At 37.4% G+C, this 9,725-nt stretch overlaps 1 long non-coding RNA gene across 1 annotated transcript in view; it reads left to right on the top strand.

Moving 5' to 3' along the window:
• Positions 1–6,603: 6,603 nt before the first annotated feature.
• The window catches only part of LOC107727331 (uncharacterized), a 15,565-nt gene continuing 12,443 nt past the window's right edge, over positions 6,604–9,725 (top strand). The window contains exon 1 of the long non-coding RNA XR_001638342.1: positions 6,604–6,679. This is a non-coding gene — a long non-coding RNA (uncharacterized LOC107727331). The remainder of the gene's footprint in view (positions 6,680–9,725) is intronic.

The raw sequence follows: 9,725 nt of genomic DNA, 5'->3' as shown, positions 1-9,725 counted from the left end.
GCATTGCATTAACAGTGCTTGCATTTGAATGCCTTGTATTTTCAGGGCTTGCATTTTTAGTGGCTGAAATCCAACATAGTTGTGAATATTTCAATTCAAAACATTTCACACACATCTTCATGATTAAAAATTCAATAATTCATATTCACCTTCTAGAATCCACTTCCAAAAAATGCAGTCTTTTTAAAAATACGATGTATAATATTCGACAGGAAATATTCGGTCCATTTTATTCGCTTTACAAACTCGCTTCCACAAATTCGGCATTGCACATCCGGGAACTGCAGGAATAGCAGTAGAGCACAGATGCATCATCTCCAGCTGCTGTCAGTCGCTCACCAGCAGGTGGCGCAAGCGGCTGTTGATGAAAACCTAAACAACCGGTAGCGCAAGTCACTCATTCATTCATAAAAACTGATTTGCAGGAATGGAGCAAGCGGTAAGTAGAAGTTATGATAATCAGGGCCATTATGTATATGCAGAAAAGCTGATGTGTTTACAGTTGTGCTTAGTTTCCTTAACTTTGTATCATGGCTTGTGTGACAAGTTGTAGCTATTGGGGTTTCCCCTCATACTTCATACTCCAGGATTCCCCCAGGACGCATAACGTGAAAAACGCTAGTGAATTAATGCAGTGATATAAAAAGACCAAACTCGGTATACACCTTACTGATGATGCAAACTATATATAGTTATGTAGAATATGAACTGTAACTAAAGAGGAAAAGACAATCGATTCACGCGCGCTCAGTGCTGCCATTTGAACTGAGGCAGCTAGGTCGATTTGTCACACCACCTTAAAAAGCGTTTATTATTTGAGTGTCCTAATAAAATCGACATAATTTGAAATATGAGACTGTGTTTTATCAAAACTAACAACATTTATTTATAATTGCGTTTCTCCACAAACGGTTAATTGTACGGCATCAGCTATTTGCACTGTGTAAATAGCAATATATGCTATTTACACTAAGTGCAAATAACAATTAGATGCTATTTACACTAAGTGAAAATAGCATATTTTCTTAGTGATAGATGCTATTTACATTAAGTGCAAATAGCAATGGATTCTATTTACACTTAGTGTAAATAGCATATCGTTAAAAATACTGCTATTTTCTCTAAGTGCAGATAGCTATAAATTATATTTACACTATTTCAAAATAGCAAGATTTTCTGCTATTTATACTACTTATTGCAAATTGTGGCAATTATCTGCACCTCAGTATTGTAGTACATTATAAAACAGTATGCAATAATAACATATTGAGTGTAAATTATAATTTTAATTCAACTTATTAAATGGATGCCACCTTATTGGGACAATAAAGCCCTCCCTACACCCTAACCCTACCCAATACTTTATTTTCAACTTTTTGATTATTTCCTTAATTTTTATTGAAAATAAATGCATTTCCGATGTGATATAATATTTGAAAAGGGAGAACAAAAGTTCGGCAAATGGTGGGCTCGAACTCGGGTCAATCGTGTCAAAAAGCACATGCCTTACTATCTACGCCTCTGGAACTTATGTTTCATAAACGTCTTTTGTAGTGTTGACTACCCCAATCACACATTGGTGGGCGGAGTTAGTGTAAATAGCCTCAGCCAACAAGGCGGCTATTTGCACTTAGTGTAAATAGACACTCCGTAATTTGTAAATTCTGACTCAATAAGACACAACGTGCCACCTACAGTATGTGCTTACTGTGACATTTTAGAACCGAAATTTTAGTTCAATTATACTCCATCCATCAAATTAGCAATTAGCAATCCACAAACACACTGTCGTAATCTTCATAAATTCGTAATCTTCATAACTTCGTAATCTTCATAATTTCACAGTGACGCATTTTTGGTCCTAGCACATGTAAATGAGAAAAGCGGGCATTTGTTTAGTTGCTGCCACTGGCACAAACTCGCCACCCTCCAGTACTAAAATTCAGCTCTGCCTGTAGAAAACAGGATTATTGTGCATGCTATCGGCCTCTTGTGATGTAACATATGAGCCTGTGCTGATAATCAGGACCTGGGACCACGGCCTGGCTCTCTAATTGAGCCACGGATAGCAGGCTCTTTCCGTTCACAATACGAGGAACCATATCCGCCAACTCTGACTTAATCAGGTGGTGAAAAGAGAGCTGGCAGGAGGGCTCTGATTAAAATATTGTTTTTTAGCACTGCCTGGGAGAGCCAGGCTCCTTATTAAAAATTGATCCTCAAGCTGTGTCGCCTTGCGTTTCTGCCTTGCTGAAGAATTCATTACCTCTGCCACGCACCATGTCGCCTGCCTGGTATTCTTCATGTCACTGCACCCCTCCGTTACCCACACCCCCCTTTCGTTTATCAATTCTGAGATGCAAACAAACAAATATTCCAGAGGGAGGAGAGAGGAAGAGAAAGACGAGGAGGGAGGTTGAAACAAAAACACGCTGCCCCAAGGCCTTCTCAGCACGAAGTACATGACGTTTTATCACCGCCATGAAAACCAAATGCTGTTTATTCTTATTTAACCTCCTTTTATAAGTTCATCTCTTTATGCCTTATGAGTAGCCCTCTTTCTTCATTTCATTACTTCATTGCAAGTGTTGTTGTTGTTGTTGTTTTTTTGTTACCTATAGAGGAAATCTTTCATATTAGCTATAAATCAATTGATTAACTGATAGCTAATAGAAACAATCAAAATCACAAATGAGACAATTCTCTCCCTTGGACAACAATAAGATTGAATGGAGGCATTTGCTGAAGTCTCCGGTTTGTCCATTTTTTTCTCTCTCTCTTTATTGGAATCTCTTTTGAAAATTATATCATACACGACTGTTTGTACAAACTGCAAAAAAAAAAAAGTCAAAACAATATAACAATATACAAAATATTACAAAAACAATATATACTCCAATATTTCTCATTAGTTGCTCCAAGATCAAATTATTAGCTGTGCTATTTCACATTCATTTGAATGTTAGTATTAATTAAATGTTAATTTAATTTAAAACCGCCATGAAAACCAAATGCTGTTTATTCTTATTTAACCTCCTTTTATAAGTTCATCTCTTTATGCCTTATGAGTAGCCCTCTTTCTTCATTTCATTACTTCATTGCAAGTGTTGTTGTTGTTGTTGTTTTTTTGTTACCTATAGAGGAAATCTTTCATATTAGCTATAAATCAATTGATTAACTGATAGCTAATAGAAACAATCAAAATCACAAATGAGACAATTCTCTCCCTTGGACAACAATAAGATTGAATGGAGGCATTTGCTGAAGTCTCCGGTTTGTCCATTTTTTTCTCTCTCTCTTTATTGGAATCTCTTTTGAAAATTATATCATACACGACTGTTTGTACAAACTGCAAAAAAAAAAAGTCAAAACAATATAACAATATACAAAATATTACAAAAACAATATAAACTCCAATATTTCTCATTAGTTGCTCCAAGATCAAATTATTAGCTGTGCTATTTCACATTCATTTGAATGTTAGTATTAATTAAATGTTAATTTAATTTAAACTAATTAAATGTTAGTATTCTCATAAAAAGACAGACATTACAAAGGTCTCATTGTGATATATCTTAGATAACATTCATCCCATTTTTATTCCTAGAAACATCTGAGAAGAAATTGGAACATAACTTAGATTCCATTAAATCTCCTGAGCTATGAAAGAGCAGCCTCTGAGCACTATAAATGTCCCCTGGATTCTCTCATTTTCCTGTTTTTCTCTCTCCTTCTATCAGACTTTGTGCTGGGATGTTGATTAAGAACTAATGCAAATGATGGAGCCTCAGCGTCAACCGCCACAGGAAATCAATATCCCGCAAACCCCTGCTCCTTCCCCCTCATTCATCCGTACCGATAACTAGAGCCTCCTCAAACTAAACAATTAAAGACTCAACCTTAAACTCATTACCCACACCGCTGAACAAGAAAGCCTATTCCAGGATGACATTGAGTGCTGTTTGCTTCTCATTGTGAGCCTATTTGATATTCAGCGCTTGTCTGAGACCTGTTTAAATACTCAGATTAATTGTGTTCATGTCCACTTGTCTTTGCTTACACAGGTGTGCCTCCGTGATTGATTTGCTGAGAGCTTTGTATTTCGTTTCCAATAATTTAGCCAACCAATTAGAACAACCTATAAGAGTACATGTTGGTTGAATGACTGGAAGCAAAGACCTTAACTGGAGTCAGTAATGAAAGGAATTTAAAATAATCTTTACCTTAACTTTTTATTGCAGATACTTAAATGATAATGAAAATTGAATCTAGTGTTGATGTGTACACCTCGTGTCTAATAAAGTAACAATATGAGTGCACTAGTAAAAGACAACAAGGTTGCTGTTCTTAGAATGCCTATATTACTTTATGACTTTATGACTTCACAGTGAAGACTGAAGCTTCCATTCATTAGAGACACATCATTGCATGATGACATTTCCTTCTTTTCACTGGCAGGCAGTTTTAATTACCTTCTGGCACCTTTAGCGAATCTACATTGGCAATAGTGACAGTGAATCCTCTGTTAACACCCATGTCTCATCTTGTCTATCAAGATTATTACATAAAAAGACCTTTGAACCCACAGAATGGTAAAACCTTACTTTTTTGAAGTCAGTTTGCCAGTGATGCACTAGATTCATATTGCAATCTGTCTCCAAAGCTTCTCATTTTCACTCGTATGAGTCATCTGTCTGGGGTCTTATATGTGATTCTGATAAATGGGGTTTGGGTAGTCTAGAATGAAGTTTTTGGTGCACTTCTGCTGCACATTTGGTGGTTGAATTACCACCGGATCTGTTGTTCAGTATGTATCCAAGAAGTGAGTCAATAAAACCGGGATAAGTTGTTAATGCCATAATAAGGATTTTGTCATTGTGGGAATGACTCTTGCCTGTTTAAATGACATCTTCATTCATTGCTGTACAACAAAGCTCTGGAATTGGATATTTGATTAAAAAGTAGTTTTAAGTAAAAGTTGTTTATATTTAAAAAATGCAAATTGATTTTTCATTGCAGTCTCTTTCTGCTTGTATTTTGGGGTTCTGCTCTGAATAATTGAAACTTGTTACATGTGTGCATGAGACTTGCATCATGCAGTCACTTGTGCTCAGACAGCACATGAGCAGGTGGTAATCGCAACAGTGTCCATTTAGATTACAGTGTTAAACGCTGCTCTGATGGATTACATTTCATGGCCCATTTAGCTTATGGCTGGCAAGAAAATGCAAAAAGGCAAGAATTTTTCCCACATTTGCTGATCTGGCCTCATTTTAGGCATCACAAAAATAGCATTTCACAAAACTCAAGCCAATCTACCAACGGAAATACTGAAGAAGTCATTCCCAGATTTGGTCCACCTACAACCCCTAACTGTAAACATGATACCACACAAAAATTAGGTGAGCATCGGAAGCAGCAAAAAACAAAAAACAAAAAAAAACAAAGCAAAGCAATCTCCTGTAGGGTAGCGTCTGTAAATTAGCAAACTTAATGAGCCAGTGACAGCATGACGGATCTTTAGCATCTGGGCTGGGGTGACAGTGATTGATAGATGTTGGATGTCTGCGGGCTGATCTGATGACTGATTTATGCCATGCTCGGCGCTGATTACATAAATGCCATTAGAGCTCCCAATGGCAGCGCTGGAGTGCGGCGTGAGCCAGACGTGATGGAGGAGAGGACAGTGACCGACCTGACACAACTCAACCTCCCGCTAAGTGCCCCCAATCCACAGTGACTTGAGATTATTGTATCATTTTTTAAATGATTGTTTTAGTATTTGATTATCTGTCCTCTGATTTCCATCATTTTTCATTGTCTTATACAGAAAGAAAGCAGCACTCTCCGTGATAGCTTTTTATAGGACTGATATGCAAGGCAAACAATCTTTTTCCAGTCTGGGAACTCAGATGCCTGTTTCAGGTCGTAAACCTCAGCATCTAAGCATATAGGCTATGCGCTGGTAATGACATTTAAAGTAGAAGTTTGCATTTGTTTAAAATTGTAATGAAGCTAGTCATGTGATAGACTGCGAAATAAGGGAATTTTCCTCTCTTAAAAAACAAACAAATGGGAAGGCATATGAAAAAAGTAATGAAAATATAATTGAAAGAAACAACAGTTCTAAAGCAAAGAACAACTGGGTACAAAGAAATGATCTTTTCAAACTATGGGTTTTAAACTCTTTGAGCCCCCTTTATGGATAGATGTATAGAATGGAATCCCAGTAACATATTGTAAAAAAAATTTGTGTATTTTAAGCTTGACAAAAACCAAAACAACTGTCTCATACATATACAGACAGACCTGACTCTAGCAAAACACCAAAGGAAGGTAAGGTAACAATATATAGTAATGTTCATGTAATCTCTATTTACACAAACATGCACATTTATAACTAAACAAATACACAAATTAATCATAAAAACTGTTGCCAATGATGTGAACATGTGAATGAGGTACTGTATACCACTTTTTGTCTAAAATGTCCATTATAGTCAATTTTCCTGCTTAGCGCTACCGGACTCCAGTCCTGTAGGTGGCGGGAATGGACCTTTAAGTTTGGTTTGCCAACTGCCATTAAAGACAAGAAACCACAGAGGAAGAGTATGCCCGTTGTTACTGCTAGTACCTGTAAATACTGCAGTTTTCCCATTCAGAGCTGAATTGGACTCAGGTAAAACAGCTAAACCTGTATTAATTAACAAGAAGTGTGCATCACTTTGTGTGTTTAATATGCTTTGACCTGTGTGCTTATTTTCACTTAATGTAAAATATTGTTTCAAAAATGGTTGACTTAAGACCAATTACGTTGATGATTAGGTTTTTATTATTATTTCCTCGAAGGGTGGAAAGTAAACTACACTAGGTCAACCAGGCCAGAAAATCTGTAAATTCTCTATCCCTTCACATCTTCTTAGAATCTGTTTTCCACAATAGCAAACCTGCGTCACTAAATGACTCCGCTTGCTTCATAAAATATGTATGTCTGTACAGGGAGGAAAAATGCTAATAACTTTTGGTGGCCGAATTAGATTTGGGATCGGAAGCAAGGAAGGAAGAAATGCATGAAAGAATTTAGCTGTGCAACTCATAAATAGTTTACCAACCTAGTGAAGATTCATCAAGTTGCATAAGAGATAAATTATATTTTCTGGCTGTGCATTCTCACCCTCACACCGCCTTACCACCAGAGGAGTGAATTGAATAAAAGATGAGGGATGGAAATTGTGTCTGCGCCGCGATACCAAAGCTAACTGCGGTTTATACCTGCCGACGCTCGTGAAATCCCGATATCTATGATAGGCCACATTTGGAATGGGTGTCACCGATCCTATCGCCTTGCCGTGAATGAGGAAATATTGACAGCAATACAAAATGCCTTCTATGTGCACGGCAACACTATAGCATATCCTCAACCTCCAGCAAAGCTGACATCTGCTAGTTTTTGCATTCTGAAATGGAGGATGTGGAAGAAATACACCAGCAATGGTTTATCGGATCTCTATTTAACATAAGGCAGGCCGCTGATGAAATTATTTCTAGCACAAACCGAGAGACATGCCTTTTTGTTATTCTGGAGGAGTTAGAAATGGCTTTAAAAATGCAGTAAGCTGGAGACCAATTCCCTCGCTAGATGCCATTCTGTGTTCGCAGCGATGAAGGAAAACTAATTTTCTCAACAGGAGACTTTGACTTTTTGCAAAAGTTAGAGAACGTTGTGAAAAACAGATGACCTCCGCCTTAAGCATTTTCTGTTATTTTGGTGCACGCTTTACACAGCCAATAACACACCAGGTGCGTCAGTTACAAGAGTATTCCCCTCCCTGCATGTAGTTAAAATCCCAGACTTCGCTTCTCCCACAAATTTGTGCACATGCCTGCATGTTGTTTGTTGGCAACATGTCAAAAAACAACATAAAGGATGAACTTTCAGTAAATTTTACACTGATTTGCGAAGAAAACAAACAAATTCATTGTAATTCTTTCTTTAACAAATTTTTAATCAGTCCACAGAATTGCAATGCTGGAAACATTTGGTTAGATGTACATGTACTACATAGGAGGTGTTTACACAACACAATTTTTTATTAAAAGCAGAAAACTTCATGCTTTTTGGTCATTCATTTATGATGTTTTATTAACAAAGTTCGGGAGGAGGACGTTCAGATAATTAACCTAATTAACACGAGAAGAGCACAATCAGTAATCAACCCAATTAACAAGATAAGAGGTGATAAGAGATACCTCTGTTCCTTGACAGTTTTCTAGCATCCCCCCGCCAGCCCTTCTCCGCACTTACCACTATTTCTGTCCTAACCTTTGGGGGGAGCGCTCGGTGTTTGGGCAAATACCGAGCTCGGAGCCCTCTTCCCGGACAGAGGGGGAGTGCTCCGGGTTTGGGAAGAATTACTGAGCTCGGAGCCCTCTCCCCGGACAGCACGCCAAATACGCATAACCTTTACTCTGTTTATTATATGTAAGTGTGAATGCGTGAATTACTACAATTGTTGTTGTGCAAATGTAGCCTTAGATAAAGTTGCAAAAGAACAGATTTTCAATGTGTGGACATTTTATATGTTTTGTTTATAGCGCATTCATACAATGTAAAAGACCACATACTGTGTTTAGCATGCAGTGACAACTATAACAGTTTATGTCTAGTCTGTGTAGTGTGCACTTGGTTCCTTATAGGGTAAGTCATTAATAAAGCATTTGATGGGATACTAACTGTGGCCTAAGTGGACAGGAGGTGAGATGTAAAACTTCTTCAGCAATTTTTGAAGAAAACTAAATCATGAGGGGTTGAAGTCAATTGCATTTGAGTTAGTTGTGGTCTCAAGTGTCAAAAAAGATTTAGATTCTGTGTTGTCAAACAGTCATCCACTTCCCATAGCTGACTCTTTGAAAGATATCCCTGTCTTTGAAAGCATTACTCTGTTTTGCAGTGGCTAGACGTGGTATCTATTGTGACAGAGCTCTTCATTTATCCAGTCTGACACAAAGCAGTGGCTTATGCCCAATGGGAGTCCTCTGGTCTGGGAAAGCTGAGATGATTGGTTGTGTGTCATTTAGTGATCAAAGAGAAAGACACTTTTAAATCATCCTCCATTTGGCCATAGATTACTCAGCGAGGCTGCGTTCAGACAGAAAATTGAATGTAATATGTGTATGAGACTAATGGTTAAACTCTGCACAAGGCCGACCACCTCTTTTAATGCATTTAGTTTGATTAATAGCTTTATAACTATACACTACATGCCAGTCTCTGCTTCTGATCTAATTGGTTTTATTTGAAGTGGTGTGTTTTGAGTTGATGCTGCCATTAGAGTTTCGCTTGTTTTGAAATGGCAAACACAGACAAAAATAACTGCAGTGCTATTAAATACTGAAGTCCAAGGCATTCATAATATCTCCATTAATATTAGGTTAGAATAACTGTAAGCCCACACTGTTCACATATATATGTAATTTGTCTCATAAAGTGTCTGACAAGCTACAGAACATGAATGACTTGCATTAGTGCTCAACATGAACATAATTTCACATAAGCGCAGTCTGCGGTCTACAGTGTATCCATAGTCTGGGTTTCTTCCATCCGGACTGTGAATAATTTTTCATAAATGTATATAATTATAAACATATATGTACATAGAACTGTATTTTATGTTTAAAGCTGCAGTCCGTAAGTTTTGCCTCTTTGTCACCATCTCTGTTTGAAA

Source organism: Sinocyclocheilus rhinocerous, unplaced genomic scaffold, assembly GCF_001515625.1.
Source record: "Sinocyclocheilus rhinocerous isolate Xijiao unplaced genomic scaffold, SAMN03320098_v1.1 scaffold427, whole genome shotgun sequence".
NCBI classification, from domain to species: domain Eukaryota; kingdom Metazoa; phylum Chordata; class Actinopteri; order Cypriniformes; family Cyprinidae; genus Sinocyclocheilus; species Sinocyclocheilus rhinocerous.
This window is presented reverse-complemented; position numbering and strand designations above follow the sequence as displayed.